A 20,208-nucleotide genomic window follows, 5' to 3' on the forward strand; every position below is an offset into this window, starting at 1 on the left:
AGCTCTCCAGATCTCCCTGCTTTTCCTTTCTCCCACACATCCCTCCTTACAGCCATCTTGGGCGAGGACAAACCTCCGGAGGAGAAAGCTCCCCGCCGCCTTTTCAGCCTCTAAAAGCTCTGCTTCCCGGGGGAAATCCTGAGCCTTGTTTCACTTTCAAGGCAAAACCAAAATCTCCAGGCCTTCAAAGCCTCACCAAATGAGAGCCTGGAGCAGAAAAATTTAAACCGACCAGAAAACTTGGGTGTTTTCAAGGATTTCAAAACCAACACTGGTTTTAAATGAAGTGGGACCGGTTCTGTGATTCTCTGACCCCCACCAGGAACAGACTGGAGCAGACTCACCCCACCACTTGTTTCAAATGCCATTCACTGTCACTTGGCATTTCAAGCTGGAACAATTATTTGTGGTCGGATGTTCTCCCCACTCCTCACCAGCTGTGCTTTGATCTCCCCCTCGTAGCTCCCATGGATCTGGAGGAGGCCCAGCTCCCCTCCTTACCAAAAATGCAGCGTAACAGTTCCTTGGGGAAAGTGCAGCCTCACTGCAGCTCCCAGACCTAACACATGCCTGGAATGGGACCAGATGTCTCCTGGAGCCTCGACCACCATCCTCTCCGTGGCTTCCACCCACGCGCCAGACTCCAGAACCCCCAGTGAAAATGAGGAATGAGATGTAAGAGCACGATGGGACTTTTAACTAAAAGGATGAGGTCAGCGCTGCATCCCTTTATGATGGGAATTGGGATAAGACAGGACCTCAACACACAGATTTGAGAGAGGATGGTGGCTGCTCCAGGAATAAAGCAAAAGCATAACCAATCCAGTGTGCTACAATCAATATTTTAAATGAAATCAGTCCAGCCCATATTCAAATTAGGTCACCAGTAATTAAAGCATCCTTATTTGGAATGGTAAACCCAGAGAATGCCTGGATCAGAGCATTTCTCAAAGAGAATATATTAATGGGAGTGTTTGGAAATGCATGATGCACTCGTAAGAGGCTTTAATATAAACCTCAGGATTACACTATGCCAGCTTTTCAATTATTATACTCTCCATGAAAAGCCAGACACTGGCAGCAAGAGGTTAAAGCAGACCTTAGAGCATGCATGGCTTTGCCCTTTCTCCTCCAGAGGATCCCACTGTTGGTTCCTACTCCTGCACCATGTGCAGCTGAACAGAAGGACTGAAGGTGGGATTTTAAATAAAACATCTCTATTAATGATGCCATCAATGCCAACACGACACACAAGAGGAAGCCTCATAACTTCACCAGGGACAGCAAAATCAGACCCTGTAATTTCTAGAATGGTCTGCTTGGTTGACTCCATCTTAACACTCACCACATTCCAACTCAGCCATTTTAATTCCTGTATGGCTGGAGTTTGCTTTCCCTTCACATGGCACCGCACAGCAGGCTCAGCTGTCTGGAGACCAGGGATCTCTCCCTCTAAAGCACATGCAAGTGAAGGATGGAGACAAAAAAACCTGAGTGAGGCTGAGGGGAGGTGATGAGCAGCAGAGCGAGGTAATGTGACTGAATAAATAAAAATGCAGAATTTTTAGATTGTTCTTGTTCCAAACAGGCATCTCAGGAAAAGCTCCGCACTCTGGTTCTCTCCAGAGGGTAATGATGAATGCAGGCTGTGTCTGTGCTGCTTTAACAGCAGCCACAGAGAGAACTCTCCCATTGCCAAGCCATAGGAATGGGCTGGCACCCACTGGGGCCTGATGTGCAGACACTCAGAGGCAGGGCAGGAACAGCAGAGTTGAGCCTTTTCCATCAGAACCTGGGAACCACATCGACACACAAGTCCAACTCCCCCTAGGCATCCCTCCTGCAGACCCAGGTGCCCTGGGATCTCTGGACCCTGCAAATGTCCCTATTCTCCAAAACCAGGCATTCCACGTGCAGAACAGAGAGTAAAACCCAAGTCACCACAACCCAAGCCATATATCCATGCCCACAGCCCCCAGATCTGCTCCAAAAGGAGCTTCCTTCTCTCCAACAGCAGCTCCCAACACAGCAACCTCTGTATGCACAAGGTCACAGGGCACTGCACCAGCTTTGGAAAAACATCAAAAGAAAAGGTTACCTGCAAATCCCAGAGTTTATTTTTGCCCCACTTCAGTGCTGTTCCTTGCAGTCCCCTGGCACTTCCAACTCACACAGACTGGCACAACGGAGCAGGAAGGAAACCAAGTCCTTTTCAATATTCCTTTCTGACATTCCACCACGCTAAGGCAAGTTCCAGGCAAACAGAACGTTCACAGAGTAGCAGAAAACCAACAGAAAACAAGCCCTGGGCAATAGATGAACCTACAGGATCCACTTTGGTGCTTGTCCACCTGCAAGTGCCTGAACGATGATCCCTTCCCTCAGCTCTTCCACAGGAATTGCTGGAAAGGTGCTGGAGCTGTAAAATCCCTCTGGTCAACCATGATAAAAAGATATTTGTGCTGACTACTACATACTTGTTTACCAAATACATTACAAAAACTAGCACCAAACACACACATTTGTTACCTGAGCTAAAAACATGAACAGTATTCCCCTGACCAGAAATTTTAATTTAATCTACCCAGAACAGCCTGTGGAAGGACAGACCCAAACAAGCCATATTTGACACAGATAGATTAGACAGATGGTACAGTGCGGTATAAAGGGGATTTGTGCTTGCTTGACTTTGGCATGGCTGAATTACTTATTAATTGCAGATACACAAGAGTTGTACTGGGTATTTTACAAAGATTTAATGCTTATTAAAACTTCATACCATTCAAAGTTATCATAGGTTCTGTACAACAGAGGGGTTGTTTTGCAGCTCAGTTTGGCTGCACACTCTTCAGAGCCTATTGTGATGTATTTTGATATAAAGTGGGTATAAGCAGCAAAATTACCAGTGCTATGCTATTACAGAAGCTTTGAGCTACCTGTGAATTTAGGGAAATTAACTGAAAGATTAATAAAAGCCCTGATTTAAAATAGAACCTCTAAATTCCTGAAGGCTGCTGAAAATCTCAAACATCACAAGGAAGGCATCTTCCTCTGTATTCCTCTGCTCCATTCCCCAGTGACTGCTATTGGATTCTTCCAGGATCCTGATGAAGCACAAGATTTAAAGATGTTGTTACAGGGAATACAGAGAGGGTGAAATTCAAAACTGGGGACCATTCAAGCCCGAGTTAATGCCAGGAGCCCACACATACGGCAGGAACAGCAACACTGATTTAAACCAGGCCATTTACCCTACAGCTTCTTATCCCTCGGGATCAGCATTTCTGGCACCTACTGACACCACCCCAGCCCCATCCAGCACTGGAATTCCACAATCTAGAGCACTCTGAGACCGGGTGCGTTTGTTGTCCTGAGAGCTGTAGCATAGCAAGGCACCTCTCCAAGCTGGCCAAACCCAGAACAAAGCAGAGTGTTGGGTTCCAGGCAGGAGGGGGATCTGGAGAGCAGGAAATTACGGAGAGCCTCAGACATTCTGCACAGAGCAAGAGCTGCCAGCTCCCACCTCCCCTTCGAGATGGACCCAGCCAGGCACCAGGGCTGGCATTTCACAGGACAAAAATGACTCCTTACTCACAGCCTCCTCCCAGGCATCCATGACCTCATCTTCCACCAGCACAAGGGGAGGGTCTGGACTCCTGTGTGGAAGTGTCAGTCAGGAGTAACCCAACCACAGACAAATTATCAGCTAAAATAGAACAGCCACGTTCAACTGTCTGACAGGAGAATCGGTGGTGCAGGGGAATAAATAAACCAGCAAGGGGACAGACTGTGGGTTTGGGGTAATGGATACTCACATTTTCACTTTACCTCTCTGATGTTAAACCTTTCTCTACTGGTTTGTTACTCTGAGTGAGCACAAACAATACATTAATTAACCACTTCTACTGAGGGGTTCAAATTTAGCCCCATCATCACTCCTTTTAGCAACAATACTGGCAGAAAATATCAAAAGCAACGTTTTACCCCCAAAGTAACTACTTCTGTAACTCTATAGGTCTCACTTGAGACAAAACAGCACTGAGATCTCAACCCAAAGCCACTTCCTTACCTGCAGCAAAATGCTGGAAGCTTCATTTTCACAGGTGTCGGACACCAACAACTCATCCAAATTAATTTGGTCTCCAATGCTCCAAGCCTGAGGCAAAATTCTGATCTCTCTCCTTTCATTATCTCAGTCAGCCTACAGCAGCTGTGTCTCTAGCACAGGGATTTCAGGATTTCTCCCCCTGCCCAAGCTTTGGGAAGGCTGGCAAGGCCAGAGCAGGGAAAACAGAGTCATCATCTGCTTTGCAAGTCCAGGGAATACCCACAAAACTTTCAACCAAGAAAAAAATCACACCCATCAGTGCATTAAATTCAGTGCAAGTGAAACAGGAAAGTGAGCCACAAAACATCCTGGGAGGAGCCCTTAGAGCAGCAGGTGGTCACAGGACTGTGCAGAAATTCTCTAGCCCCGGGAATGTTGTTATAGGGCTTTGTCTGGCCTCTATTTTAACCCATTTAGGGCTTTTTTTCCCCCAAATCACAGGGCACATGTGAGCCCATATCCCACTCCCAGAAAGGCTCTCCCAATCTGTGTCCTGGGAATTCTAGTCCCTACCTCAGCTCTCACTGCTTTACTCTGACAAATGAAGACATGGATAAATTTGCCTGCAGGTGTCAATGCCAAGATTAGGAGAAAGGAGGTTCTGAATCAGCAAAATTAGAGCCATGTTTGAAGCTCTGCAGGAATTACAGCTTGGATTCACCTGCTCCTTAGGCAGATTTTCTTTCATTAAGACTAGCATGGCTCCCCCTCCTTTCTCCCACTTGGAGCTGCTACTAAATTAATCAAGGATGGTTTATGAGCAAGTTGAGGACAAGAGATCTGAAATTCAGCCCTCCTGAGAACAGCCAGCCATAAGTCTGAGCAGCTTCTTTTTCTTTCCCTTCCAGAGCAATGCTCAGCATTCTTCTTGACATAACTTTCAATTTTGCTCACCTTTCCAAAGCTGGTCTGGATTTTGTCAATGAAAGGTGAGCACTGAAGCCAAGGTCCCTGAAGATATTCCAGATACTTTTACCTTCATATCCTCCAAAATTATCTGAGAAAACCTAAGACATGGCTGCAGCAACCTGGGCACAGGCTGGCAGGTTCATGAGGACACTGATTTGAAAATGAAAACAACTGAATAAAACTGAAGGAGACAAAAGATGTGGGGATGCCAGACAGAAAGGTGAAGGTGATACCTGACAGGAAGCATCAAGATCACTGCTACCAGTAGGTAGTGCCATCACAGCCATGGAAATGCCCAACCTGCACACCTGGACTATGCAGAGCTGTCACCACTCACCCATCTTCTTCATCCATAACTCAAATGTCACAGAGAATAAAAATTAACTTATTTTGGAGACCTCGTAACCTCTGTTATCTCCTGTGTGAGCGTGCTCTGACCAGGAAACAATGCCAGTGTGAAGAATTTAATCCCTCCAGGATGCTGCTGAATTAAAATAATGCACTTAACTGCTCACCCAAGCACCAATATGGTGTAAGAAGTGCGTCAACATCTCTGTATGTAAAGTGGTTAATAGGACTCAGGTAAAGACATTAGGGGGACACTGGTGGCCTGCAGGGCAGCTCCCTGCCCAGCACACATGGATATTTCACCACATCAGCATTGCCTTCCAAAGACAAGCCACTCAATTCTGCCTGGATTGCTAAAGCAAGGGGAACTAAAACTCATTTCTTTGCAGATCTGAGCTAAGACAGGTGCCTTTAGTGTGACAACAGGCACAAGTACCACGCCTGAGGGACCTGATACAAATCTAAGCCCAGGAATCCTGGCTCCACAGCAGGTGACCCAGACAAGGGAAAAATCACTGGCTAATTGAGAGCCCCTGACCAGCAGCCAGAGGCCAGTGCAAACCAGGACTGAATCCTGGTGTGTGACTAGCCATGTCATGCCCTGTCCACAGCATGTTGTTTTTTTCTGGGTGTTTCATCTGTGACTGAAATTTGCACCCTTTTGGGTTTCCAAGATACGGGCTTTGTGACTAGAACTGGGTGGCTGGGTGCCGGGGGAAGTAGGAGAACACACAGGGACCTTGTCTTTCTTGGAGCACCTCCTAAAGGAGGGAAGAGCTCCAAAGACAGCTGCCAGGGCACGGAGAGGGAGTGTTAGGGTGCTGAAGTGCTGCAATCCCAAAGTGATTCCAGACACAGCGACGACACAGATTTATCAAGCTCTTCCTTCACTGCCAGCCTTCTGGCAGCACATGTCCCCACAGCCAAAATGGCATTCCTGCTGGGGGAAATCCAGGACAAGCCCGTTAGGCTACTGATAATACTGTCAGAGAAAAGCATTCTGGTTTTGCCTTGTGGGATCCACCTGCTCCAGGATTCTCTCCCAAGAAAGCTCCAGCTGTGATGGATGATCATCAGAGGGGTTTCCAGCTGAACACAACTGGTTGAGCCCAACTTAAGCTGATAAATGTTAGGGCTGGTCTCCTCCCTACAGAAAGGGGAAAAAAGATCTCCTTTCCCTTGAACTTCTGAAGCAAAGAGAGCAGTCCTGCCATCACTCACCTGGACCAACAGGATTATATGGTCAAATTAGATTTTCCTTCACCCTTATTTTTGGCTAAATAGTATTTGCTGAAAGCCTTCCTAGGCTTCATTTCCATGAAAAAAAGGTTGTTTGGTTCCTTCCTTGCCTCGTAATATCATTAAGATGACTTTCAAGCCACATGATAAATCCATTTTCCCCCATTAAATCTACAACGGTCATTTCTGTTTGCTTATCCTTTATTTCACCCTAGAGGAAATTCTCTTTTCCAAGATGTCTTTCGACGATGGCAAATGGAAGGAAATTATTTTGCTGAAATGGTATTTTATTATTAAATTTTGCATTAGTTAATGCACAAGAGCGTTGGAAGGGGGAGAAACATAAACACCTGCCTTTCAATTTGTGCATTCTTGAAGTGTGTAGGCTGAGGATATCAGCACTTGGAGCACATATCCCAATTTGCCAAGCCCTTGATCTTCCCACTGAGTTCAATCTCAGGATGCTCCCACCCTTGTAAGTGGCCTCCCAAGGGCAATTAGTGGCTTGCTGCAATTTGCAGTGCTCCTGCCACAGACACAGAGGGAGGGCTGTACCCACAGCCCTGAGAGAGAGGCCTCACACCCTCTGCCAGCTGCTCCCCAAATCCCTGTCTGGCAGCCCTCAGGATCGGAGCCTTGTTCTGATGAAACACTCTCAAGGCAGTTTTCTACTTAAATCCCAATTTTTCTTCTCGCTTTGCTTCCACTCTTATTTTCTCCATTTCATTTTGGCTACTCCTCACTTCCTTTTGATCCACTTCCTGCTCGTTTCTCTCTCCCACCCACTTGTCCTCTGTGTTCAACAACAACACCAGCAGATGAGGGGTGAAGAAACAGGGGTGAAGAAGCCTCAGCTCAACTCCCACACAGCTCCAGTCTCGGGACTGAGCCTTTGACTCTTCAATATTCGACTCCTTAGCTGAGAATAAGGAAAGGATGTCTCTGTTCACAGCTATTTTTAACACTGCAGAGAAGGTTTAATATTTGAATATCAGAATTGTAATAGCATTTGCTAGAGGAATGGACTATTTTTAGCAAAGCCCTGGCTTTATGGATGCCTCGCAATCACAGCGCTGTAATAGGGAGAGGTGACCAAAGAGGAGGTTGTGACAAAGCTCTGTGCAAAGGCTTGTGCTTCCCATGCCATTTCAAATTCTGCATGGAAACAGAGCTGGGGAGACTTAGCATAGTCTCCAACAGACACCACCACGTGCAAAGCACAAAATTACTAATTATGAAAACTTTCCAACATCCAGCTGCTAAGCCCAGCCAGGTGTCACTGCTAAAACCAGGGCTGGGAGGTGGACACACACACACACACACACACACAACATCCTTTCTTCCCCATCCCTCAGCAGCCCTTGAAATTAAAAGCCATTAAAAAAACCTACATCCCAAACTCCCAGCTAAAATTAACCATAGGCTTGTATAAAAATTCCCTCAGCTGCATTTCTTCTGGCCTTTGCCGGGTTTCTGTTTGCTGCAACACTCAAATTACAAAGCCTCCTCCCCCCTTGTTGTTTACACCACAAGACAGCCCCTGGCCTTCCTTCTAAACCCAGCAGCTCGGGAACAAACCCATGAATTTGGGTTATTTGGATTCCCCCACCACAAAATGCAACTTTTAAACAACACACTTCCAAACACATCTAATGCTAATCCCATTCCAATTCATCCCATCCAACCACATGGAGGATCCCCTGGCTCCCATGGCTACCACCTGCCAACATCAGGAACAGGTAAGGCAAAATAACTCCATACCAACAGAGCCAGGAAAATTCCTCATTGTCCCTGAGGAGACCTGGGTTCTCTAGCAATAAATCTAGGAAAATGTACCAAGTGCCAGGCACCAAACACAGGGGCACATCATTTCCCCAAACATATCACTTCTGGGAATTGCCTCACCTGTCCCTGAAGGAGAAACCCAAACCCCAGGTAAGGCTGACATGGTCATTCCACTGGTGGAGGAGCTGTTACCAGTACTTCACAGTACTATTATTATTATTATTATTACTATGACTATGATTATTACCTGCAGTCATTTTGGAGCCTCCCATCATAACACCCTGATTCCCAAACCACCACCCCAGGGAACAGGAAGCTCTCTATGGCAAGTCACATCCAAGACTTCTCCAAAAAGTAGCAAAGGGTTCTCCAAGTGATTCTTGGGGAACAGATACCTGAGGATCTGTTCAAAGACCAAGTACCAGCACAAAACCCACGAGCACTGAGAGGCAGAATCCAGCATCCACCCAGCCTCTGATTCCAGACACACTCTCAGGTCCAACCATTAACCCAACAAGACCACCACTGACCATGTCCCCAAGTGCCACATCCACATAGCTTTTAAATCCCTCCAGGGCAGCTGTGCCAGGGCTAGACAACCCTTCCCATGGAGAATTTTTCCCCAATATCCAACCTAAACCTCTTCTGGTACAAACTGAGGCAGTTTCCTCTGCAGAGATATATGCAGGCAGCAGGTGATGTCAGTCAAAACTAGAACGGGCAGATTTTTAGAAGGAACAAAGACTTATTGCTCCTGCTGACAGCCCAAATGGGAAAATCTTCTTAAATTTTAACTTAATCAAGGAAGGAAATTATGTACCAAACATTCCAGTCTGCTACTGTACGCTGAGACCAATTCAGAGAAAGAGGAATTGAGTGGTATATTCCAATTACTACACAGGTAATTTCATTGCTTTGTGTTTGGGGAAAACAAGATTATCATTTGGAACACTGAGACAAGAGACTTGGTCATTTGCAAGGTACAAAGCAAATTCAAAACCTGCTTTGTTGCTCCAGTAATATTTGCATAATAGTTATTTACATGTATGATGAGTGTAAGCACAGTTTCAGGACAGTTAGCCAAGGTGAGTCGCCCAGCTCTTTAATCCTCTAATAACATGCTTGGGATGCAATTTGGGAATTCATTCCCCTCTGATGGAGCAGCTGTACTGCTGCATAGTGACCATTTCTCAATGCTCACCCCATCAAATTGCACTGTTTTGATCAATCCACAAAGCAGAGCATTAAAAATGCATACAAGGACATTTTTGTTCCTTGTTTTATGTATCTGCATGCCCTCCTAGCTCTCCTTTAGATATGATGGCCAAGCTACTAAACACCAGCAAGGGGCCGCATTTATCCCAAAATACACATAAAATCGTAGTGGTAGGTTTGCTACGGGCGCTGATCTAATCAAATTGGCTGAAAATTAATTTCAGGCCCAGGGCTCTTCAACGGCTCCCTGGATTCCTGCCACAGCTTATGACAACCAGAAGTTAAAACAGCAAACAGCTGTCCTCCTGTTAGAGATACCCTGGAATAACATGGATGTTCTGCTCAGAAAACTGCCCTAAAGGTGATGCAGGGGTTCATTGCCCCGTGCCAGGAATCCGAAGATTCAGAGGGACTCTGAACTCTGCAGCAGCTCTGCTGTGCCACTGCAACCCCAAATGGTTCATGTTATTTTCTGCTGGTTAGCAGCAACTGTAGAAACATCCCTCAGTGCTCCGCCTCGCCCTGGAATGTCCATGTGCTCCTCACCTGTCAGCCCTGCTGCAGCCAACTCATCATTCGTCTTCACTGGGCTTCTTCCCCCCTCCTTCAGAGGAAGATCCTACAAAGCCTCCAAAGTTCTGGTTTGCCTCAGCGAATATCCAAGCAGGCATCTCCAGATCCCACTCTAGCCCTGCAGCTGATCTTTGCTGCACTTGCTGCAGCAGCATAATCTCACTCAGGATTTACTACCTGATTAGGATTACTCCAACTAAAAACACAGCTAGATAAGAGATGTGTGCTCCCTGTCACCTGCCCACAGAGAGGGATCACCATCCCTGACTCTGACACTTTGGGATCTTGTCACTTTTTTAACAATCTTTACATTTCTAAAATGGTTCTGAAACATAACTGAGCAATGCAAAATTATCTCAGATATACGTTGGGCTCAATGATCTCAATCTTTTCCAACCTAGTTAATTCTCTGATTCTGAGATGTTCTTTTTTCTCTATGAAGAGGATTTAAGACCTCAAGTCCCAGACTGTGATGATGTAAATGGACACAATATCCCATGCTGGGATGTAGTTGTGTAACTTGGCACAAGTGGGGATTCAGATACTTCATTCTCAAGCTTCACAGAGCAAGAAGAATCACAGCACTGCAATGAAAATGGGCATTTTTTCTTACTAAACAGTGAAGAAGCAGTTTTGAGTCTCATTCCTAAGCTGGCAGATAGCAGACTATTACTGCACCATGGGGACTTATCTGGGGAAAATATCTTTACTTCTTTCGGTATATGTTTAATGCAAAGTCACCTTATTCTTGTTTGTCTAGCATACAATGAGAATAGATCTCTAAAAATAACCTACCTCCCCCCTCTTCCAGCTCCTGATGGCAGTTTCACTTATTATTAGCCATTATTCACATCTCTTACATAAACTGCAATTTCTGGAATTTTTTATGCCTCCTGATACAAAACCTGAAAGTGAGCAAGACTGGAGAAGGGAGACCTCACTGAAACGCCACTGGGTTGCCGTCTTTCACCTCTCTTTCCCTTTTACCTGGGTTTGATGTCATGTCCCTCCTCGGAGCAGCAATAAAGCTCCTTTACGCACCCGGGCGCTGGGAAGCTGCAAAGCTGATCAATGGGGCACCTGGGGTCAGGGAAACCCCCCGGGGGGCACAGGGGTGGAGCTGCTGTGCCACATCCTCCTCCCCAGCCAAGCTCAGAGCACAGCCACTTCATTCTGAGGGCCCCAGCTTTCCCTTCCCGAGGGACTGCGGAGCAGGGTAACAGAGAGCCTGACAGCTGTGGCTGAGTGAGTGTCCTCCCCACGGAGACCCTCAGCGGCACAGGGGATATGACACAGCTCTGCTAAAAGCACAGTCCCTGTGGATCTGATTCCTGGGGCCAGGGATGTCAGTCCTGGCCCAGGCTTGTGGGGAGTCACATCTTGTGGGACTCAGGAGCTGAACTGACACTAGGCTGGCAGTGCACACCAGAAGCTGAGGGATATTTTCCACAAATGACTTCTAATCCATTTGCCTTTAGAAGAGCACAGCTCGTCCTCAAATCTGCAGGCACCAAAAGATCATGACTTACAGCACTCCAGACTCTTTGTTTTCAATCTTATGATTTCCTGACAATCCCACTTTTATTTTCCCTTTCACAGAGCTCCTTGTGCAGGTCCCTGCAGCAGTGCAAACACACATCCAGGGAATGGTTATTTGGATCCATACTTTTCTTGGGCAGCCTCTCACCGGGGCTAAACAACCACCTGCTGACTCAGGATCTCCCAACCTTGCTCCCAACCTGTCTGCCCCCGCACTTTCCTCACACTATCCCATTTAGCAGCCAACTCATCCTCTTTCCGTAAGAAACTAATTCAGGCACCCCAGGTTTAAAGTTTAACTGGCTTATGCTAACCGCTGAAGCTGCACAATCAGATTCTTCTCTCAACAAATTTGACATGGGGCCAGAAATCAAATTTCCTTCTTTTTCCCCTTAAACAAAACCATCTACGGTCTGCAGTGGTAAACCACTGCTCATTTGAATATCCAAACACTGGCTGTTTGCATCCAGGGGCTGGTGCCAAAAGCCTGTCACCCACAGCCAGCCCAGGCAAGTCTGAGGCCGCTGAACTGATTCATCTCTGCCTTGATATGTCCAGACTGTTCAAGATGAATTTGAAGAGGCTCCTACTGACCTACACTGTGGTAAAACCCATCTCCTTTCTCATTCAGGTGATGACGAGGATGATACAAATGGCTTTTCCTGTGCTGGGACTTGTGTGGTTTCACCACAGCTTTTTCCCCCTTACCTGCAGCCAAAGACTTAAGATGGACTTAAGATGACTGCTCTCAAAATGTAAATGGAATATATTACCAGAAAAACCCGCCTGAACCCTCAGTCAATAATCCATTTTTAGGAAAGAATTTGTGCGAAAATGAGGTAAGTGATAACTTTGCAGATCTCCTGTTATCCACAGTGCTATTTTAGGGAGAGTGTGACTGCATTGGGCTTGTCGCAGAATCCTGCTTCCAATCTCCTGGCAGGTCCCCAGCACATTCCAGTATTTAACGCACAAGGCTCGTTGGGATGCAGTCCCACTTATCTCCCAGACACACTGACTAAGACTTTCCCACATAAACTGACCCACCCTTTAGTAGCAAGAGGTCACTCAGTACAATCAGCCTTCAAATGAGGAAAACAATCAGGAAAAGATTCTCTGATGCCAAAAACACCAACAGAATAAAACACAACAGGCTCCAGTGTTTGTTTTATGAAAACTTGAAAACTGCAAGGCAGATTTTTCAACTTGTGATAATCAGAGTAGCCCCACCAAAGTCAACCAGGTTTCTTTCAGGCTCAGGACCTAGCCTCCTAAAAGCATCTAAAATTGCTATAAGAATAGATTACTCTAAAAAAAAGCTTTAAGAAAAAAGGTAGCAATTAATCAGTTCATCTTTTACTATGATGAAATTGTAGAGAGTTATTCATGGCATTATGCTCCAAAAAAGGTTACAATGTTTTACATTATGAAAAAGAAGCAACTGTTGAACTAACCAGGTTATCTTTATCTCATATGGATCCTACATGAACTCCTGTTAACTTATGGAGAACTCTCCTGACTTCTTCACTGCATGATCCAGGCTCTAGCAAAGGGTGAACTACTGGATGATCCTCCTGGATCAAACACCCAGACTTTACAAGGCAGATATGGGCCCAAAGTCCCTTTCCAAAAAAGAACTCCAAGCTGCATTCCAGAGTTTCTATAAATGTGTGTGCCACTGGTACCCCAGAGCCACGAGCCATCTACCCCATCTGCAGGGACCAGTGCAGATCACCCTGAAACATTTTCATTAAATATTTTTTTACTAAGAGAAAAGTCAATGGAAGCCCTTGGCAAGAAAAATCTCACCATTGGTTTAGCTACTGACAAAAGCCAGCATCTGGAATGCCCAAACCCAAAACCTGTGGGTGTTCAAATAAATGTATCTACGTTAAATTAGTTTACATAAAGCAGGCAGCACCTTTTCCCTTCCAAGCCAAAAACCAGAGGAGCTACTTGCTATAATTAGCTGGAGCATTTGTAGTGTCTAGGCACTAAGCAAAATTGATTTCATGAGTGGGAAAAATCAGGTTTTGGTCCTGGTGCACAATCCCAGAGTGATCAGCTCCACTGTACCCCAGGCTCTGCCCACGCTGCCAGAGCTCACCATGCACAGTTTCCTTGCCCTTCCAAACACAAGGCTCCCTTTTATCATGTAAGAACCAAATGCAGATACCCCATGTCATTCTATAATCAATCAATCCACAGAGCAATAGGATTAATTCAGAACAAAAGGGAGGAACTTACAAAACCAAAAGCTGCAGATCTGGATTACTGCTGGATGGCAGGAAATCCCCACAATTCCTTGAAAAAGACCTTGACCACGTTCTTGGGACACTACTGGGGCTGAATCCCACAGCAATAACTAAAGACTTCCCAACGATGCCTGTAGATCTGGCTTAGGAAAAAGTCTGCCTGGGATAAACTGGGTAATCAGTATAACCTTAAAATGTCAGGGCCAGGCTTGGAGAGGAACCTCTGCGTCACCTCAGAGCACCTCCCACCCAGGCATGGCCACTGATGCCTCCAAGGAAGGGGAAAAATGGAAAGTCCAACTCCAACATTTTGGGGCGGGGCATGATCGTCCCTGATCTCTACAGGCACCACTGCAGCCCTGGCCAGGAGATTTTAGCACAGGCATGACCTCAATGTGATGCTGCTTTACAAAACCTTGAGGCAAGCTGAAAAAACAAAAGCCAGAACTAAAGGTGTCTGAGTCCCCACAGACTGAGAGCAGGAAGGATCACAACAACCACTCCAGCACTTCCTACAGGGAGACTGAACACATGAAGCATAAATGCTTTATTCATTAACTTGGCTACTTCAAACCCATTAACCCCATGCCAGTCACTCACATGGGCAGTCGGGCACGGCTGGGTGGCTCCAGGTCTGCATCTCTTCCTCCCCAGTCACATCCTAAATCTGGGTCTGCAACTACATCTCTTCCCAGACCCCACATCTCATGCAGAGTAGCAGCTGCCCATTCCAAGGATCATTCCATGTTGTATCGAGACACGACTAATGAAACCAAACCCAGTGGTCACACCAATCAAACTGAGCTGTCAGTCAATCCCTATTCCTGTCCTAAAAATAAAATACAAACATTTCATTTTTCAAGGAAAGCCCACAGCTTCTCTCATGATTTGTATCTGTGTTTCGTATTCTCACAGAGAAGGAGAAATTGTTTCCTCTGGTGCACTGCTCTGGACACATGAACAAAACCAGAGATGAAATCCAGGAACATCATTCCTGAACATGTTTCACAGATCATGGGCAAATTGCTCAGCAGGCCTGGCTACTTCTCCCAAAAAGGGAACAGCCTATGTTTGGAATCCCAGTAAACAAAAAAACTGCTAAATTTGGAACATTTACCTGTGAACAGTTTGGCGGCAGAGTATTTTTAGCTCTCAGGACAGAGTGTTAATGGCACACCTCTCCTGTTCCAAGGGCACGGGTATGAACAGCGAGGCTATTCCCAGTATCCAACAGGTGTGGGTCAGCATCTGCTACCACAAGGGCTTCACATGCAGTGCCTCTTTTGTTCAGTCCCCACTGCCCTCTTGACGTGAGGGGCCACTAGACAAATCAAACCAACTCACCATTTCTTTTTAAAGCTCTAACACTCAGCACATTGTGGAATAAAAGTGGCTGCACAGCAGTGTAAATGTGTTTCTCTGGTGACAGTGGTGACACACCAAAGGGGTTTCTGGTAGGCTAAAACACATGCAGCTTAAAAAACAAATATAAGTTTTTGCAATGTAATAGGAGAGTAAATATATTAAACAATCACATAATATATTAAGAGAATAGTAGAAAAGTGAAAAGACATGACAAAGTAAGAACATCCTGAAATGACCACTGTTCAATAAGAAAAAAACCTCACAGAAAAGATGATGAGAAAAATGTTAACACTGATGAAAATATAGCTCAATATAAGCTCAATATAATCCTCAACCTTAATCTGTCCTTGGACATAGGGAGATGTACACAATCCCTGAGCACAACCTTTATACATTGGCGCATACCTTTTGATAATCACATACATTTCACTGCAAGCAGAAATAACACTTCCAGACACAGCCTCCCTAGCCATAAAACCTGTTATGAACTCAACCCTCACCTAACAATACACATCAAAGCTTTTTCCATGCAAAACTGGCCTTTTTTAATGAGGAACTGACAGTAAAAAATGTGTCTTGGATTAACAATACATGAAACAGAAATAAAATTGGACAAAATAGGAAAAAAGATGCCTGTTTAAATATATATAGAATTGATCTATGTCACTCTGATCAAGCTATTGAATAAGTTGGGGTTACTGGGCATAAGAAGAATTTTTCTTATGTCTTTCTTTTAAAAAAAAATCGTAATCTCTCTGAAACCCTTTTTTCTTTACAGGAAAAGCCTCCAAAGGTCCAGCTGTAACTGCTGCAACGCTGTATTCATGTTCACTAGAAAAACAAGTTCACAACAGATCATTTTAAGAGTAATAATAATAGGCAGACAAACGAAAACCACATGTGGTTGGGGGGAAAAGAGCCTAGCAGGGAGCCCCAGGGGGAAGCAGGCTCCAAACCAGGCTCTGCAGGACATGGATCGGATCCCAGCGGATCACACTCCCCTCGGTGTGGAGCTGCAGCTACAACACTTGCTTCTCCACACAACTGGTAATTGGTCAGAACAATCCAACATGAAACGGTTTCTCAGGTTTAATGCGAGAGAAGGCAACTGGATTTTCACATTTCACACCTCTAGGCCAGATTCCTGCTGGTTTCACTTGGGAAAGCTGCCATGAGCCTCTGCCGAGGTAAGGGTCCAATGTGCTGGCAAACTCCCCAGCTCCTTTAGCTGGGAACAGGAGCAGCCCACGGCAGGAGCTGATACGCCAGGAAAGCCCTTATGGCTCCACACAGCTCCTACCATGGAGCGCCAGGCCTGGTCTCATCAGGAGTTTCCAGGCACTACAAGAAAGAACCTGCACTGCTCTCCTGCACAGATGAGCCAGAGAGATCCGAGGGCAGCTAGTGGCTCCTCGCCCTGACGTCAGGTCACCTGGCCGGCCCCTGAGGCTCCAACATTTCCAGAGGTATTCCTAGACCCTAGGGAAAGGGCAGTCAGGAAGCCTGTGGCCACAGACATCAGCCTGGGCAGGATTTAGTAGCTGACTCATGGCTAATGGGCAATGATAAACTATTGTACTGGTTGTTCACTTGTGCCCAGATCAGATGACTAAGGAATTTAGGTGCCTATAGAGATTAACAGTCTAAATAACTTTTGCAGTCTAACCCTTAAACACCTGCATAAACAGACTTTCTCCTCTTTGTTCCATGAAAGATGTCCATGCACTCCTTGCTAATGAAATACAATTATTTTGCAGGCAATCCAACTACAAATATTACATCTCGTAATTGACCCACATGAAAAATAAATCCTTAGTCAGGTGACGTAATGCAAACAAGCAATCCAGGCCCATCCAATAAAGGGGGTTTAACCGATTCCATTTTATAGATGACGAAGAAAAAAGAAAACATCTTTCATAAAATGGTTTGCCCTCCTGCTCCCCAGGGGCTTTTGGAGCAGCACACAGCAGTATCTTGGTCTCCATATATGCAGCAAGAGGGTTTTGCCCCACTCCTGAGTGCAGGCAGGGTTCAGTGACAGCAATTTCAAAAGCTGCAGGATCCATGCTACCACAGAGATGAAACAGCATATCGCTTTTTGCCACATGGCTGCTGCAAGCCCCTATTTTATCCCAAAATGCTGCATCCTGCTTTAGTGAGTGTCATTTGCTGCACTTAACCTGCATTACAGAAAAACCCAAAGCGGGTTCTGTTCCAGAACCTGACCTCCTGATTCCACTTTCATAATTCCATGCTGATGCTCCTGCATGAAGGAACAAAATATTCCCTATTTTCTTGCCTCTTCAGCACAAGTTGTGACACATGAGCCAGCCCCTCATCCCTCCTCACAGCCCTACAACCACTGCTAAGTCATGGAGGCATCACTACAGCCATTTCTGTTCACCCCAGAAACATGGAGGGGAAAAAAATCCGCTAAAGGATAAGTACAATTCTTTAAAAATCACACCCCCCTGCCATCACCCACCTTCCCAGCCCTTTATCCCATTCCATTTTCACTCCTGTCTCTCTCTCCAGAGCCTTCTGAGCATATGCAAGTCCTTCCTCCAGCGGAGTTTTCCTGCAATGGCCTGAGGAGTCACAGCCTCCCCTGACATTTCCACACGGCTGCTATCTCTCGGAATAAATTCCTCTCGCTGCTCTGCCTCTCTAACCCCGGCTCCGGGGAGCATTGTGCCCCAAGATGCCTGTCAGCACGATGCCGGGCTGCGGGAATTCCAGCCCTTTTCCCAAACTGTTCAATAAGCAGGTTTCATAATGCTGGTATGCTGTCAATAAAGGTCGAAGGATGAGCCGAACGCTCCAGATCTTGACAGTTTGTGTTTATTCCCTCCCCCTGCAATCCTTTCATCTTGAACATTTAGCATTTATACCTACGGACAATGTGGAGTACAACGTAGAGACAGATCACTACTCACCTTTAAACAAGAATGCAATTTCATTCACGATTAAGACATCAACAACACAAATTCAATACTCACTCTAGTTCTGTATCATCACTCCAAAAGGAAAAATATCAGCTACCGAATGAAACGTCAGCCTCGGTGCCATGAACAAGGGTTTTTCAGAGCTGCTGCAGTCTCACAGTCTCTAGCACAAGTCTGCCTTTTTTTTTCTCTCTTTTTTTTTTTTTCTTTTTTTCTTTTTTTTTTTTTTGTTAAATCAGGCCTGTACCCACCTAGCAGCCAGAGCCAACCCCGACACAACCGAACCAAGCCCACGCATTGTGCCGCTCACTGCGGGCACCGCGGCACTCGCGGCGGCGGGCGATGGCCGCACCCGGACCGCAGCCCCGCACCGGAGCGCGGTGAGGTCAGCGCGGCGCTCCCGCATACAAAGCCCCGCAGCGGGCCCGACTGACAGCGCGCCACGACCCCCGCGCCGCCCCCCGCGTACCGCCCCGACGAAGAAAAATAAAGAAGGAATTACATCCGTCTAGCAAGGAATACCGCAGGAGCAGCAGTCGAGCCGGGCTCTCCGCACCGCACCGCGCGGGGCGTGCGGCTGCGCGGCGGAGGCGGCACCGCGGGCGGGGAGGGAGGAAAGGGGAGGGAGAGAAAGGGGCGGCGGCCGCGGCCCCCGGGGACGGGCCGGGGGCGCCGCAGGGCAAGGCAGGGCAGGGCGGGGCGCGGCGGGGCGGGGCGGCTCTGACAGCGCCGAGCCCGCTCCGCGCCGATCGGGGCTGCGGAGAGGCTGCGGGAGCCGCCCGCGCTGCGTACACGCACCCAGCAAGAGGGGCCTCCCCCCATCCCCGATCCCGGGTCCCCGATCCCGGGTCCCCGATCCCGGCCCTACCTCGGCGCTGCCCGGGCGGCGGCTCCGCGCTGTGCCGAGGGAGCGGCGGTACCCGCAGCCCCGCGCGGCGCTGCGTGAGCTCCGTGTGCCCCGCCCGGCGCGGAGCGGGGGGCGCGGGGGGCGGGGACAGCGCGGGAGGAGCCCCTGCCCTGCGGCGGCCCTGCGGCGCGGGGGGCTCGGCACGGCCCGCAGCCCGCGCCGCCCGGGGCGCATCCTCACCTGCTCCTGCTTCTGCTCCTGCTGCTCGGGCCTGCCCTGTGCTCACGCCAGGTCTTCCCCCTCCGCCGGCCCTCGCTCGCAGCCTCCCCGTGGGTGTTATCCAGCCGCTCCCGGTTCCCCTTCCCTTACATTTATTTGGTTATTGGGTCTCTCCAGCCTCCTTGCTCCTCCTCCTCTGACACCCTCTCCTATCGCAAAGACAATGTTGGCTCGCCCCCAGCATCCATTTCCTCTAGTGCTGCTCTCCCTCCTGCTGCTCTGTCATTCCTAGTGGAAACCTCCTCCAGGGTTTGACTTCCTCCACTGCAGTCATCCTCTCCTGCTGCTCCAGTCCTACCACCTTCCCACGTAAACAGCCTCCCTTTGCCAGTGCAACCCAACCCCTGGAACCCAGGTCCAGCTGCCCTTGTTCCACACTTTTCCTTTTCCTCCCTACCTGGGCAGAATTTTGCCTGTCATTCCAGAGAAAACTGCTGTCCCACAGCCAGTGTGCCTTTCCTCCTTTCCCCTCTTCCACAGCCAAGGTCAGAGGCAGGCACTGCTGCTTCAGGTTTCCTTTGCTAATCCTGGCCTCCCTGCTTGCCTCACTGTCCTTACCCTCCTCATGCCCATGCTCCATCCCTCCTGTCCACTCTCCCTCACCTCTTGCTTGCAATACAGCTATGGACGAGTGCTATCCATGTATTTTATTAAAAAAACAACAAACCACTCTTGGATTCATTTGCCTCCTTGTTTATCAGTCCCTTTTCTGCTGCTCTACATCCCCGCACTCACTGCTATTTAACTGCTGTCTGGACTTACTTTCCTCTGTGTATCTTAAACTCCCTCTTATCTGGCTCT

General features: G+C 47.4%; 1 protein-coding gene and 1 long non-coding RNA gene across 5 annotated transcripts in view; both read right to left on the reverse strand.

Moving 5' to 3' along the window:
- The window catches only part of SPTBN1 (spectrin beta, non-erythrocytic 1), a 116,980-nt gene extending 97,353 nt beyond the window's left edge, over positions 1-19,627 (reverse strand). The window contains exon 1 of one of the 4 annotated variants that reach the window (XM_066177948.1): positions 19,369-19,627. The gene's annotated coding sequence lies outside the window, so the exon portion shown is untranslated. The other 3 variants (XM_066177952.1, XM_066177950.1, XM_066177949.1) reach the window with 3 other exon arrangements.
- LOC136287591 (uncharacterized) lies at positions 2,809-3,919 on the reverse strand. Its single transcript, XR_010720185.1, has 3 exons — positions 3,816-3,919; positions 3,596-3,656; positions 2,809-3,104 (listed from the first exon to the last, which is right to left on the reverse strand). It is a non-coding gene; the product is annotated as an uncharacterized lncRNA (long non-coding RNA).
- Positions 19,628-20,208: the final 581 nt, after the last annotated feature.

Source organism: Chamaea fasciata, unplaced genomic scaffold, assembly GCF_029207755.1.
Source record: "Chamaea fasciata isolate MVZ Bird 193981 ecotype frontalis unplaced genomic scaffold, bChaFas1.0.hap1 SCAF_3, whole genome shotgun sequence".
Taxonomy (NCBI): Eukaryota; Metazoa; Chordata; class Aves; order Passeriformes; family Sylviidae; genus Chamaea; species Chamaea fasciata.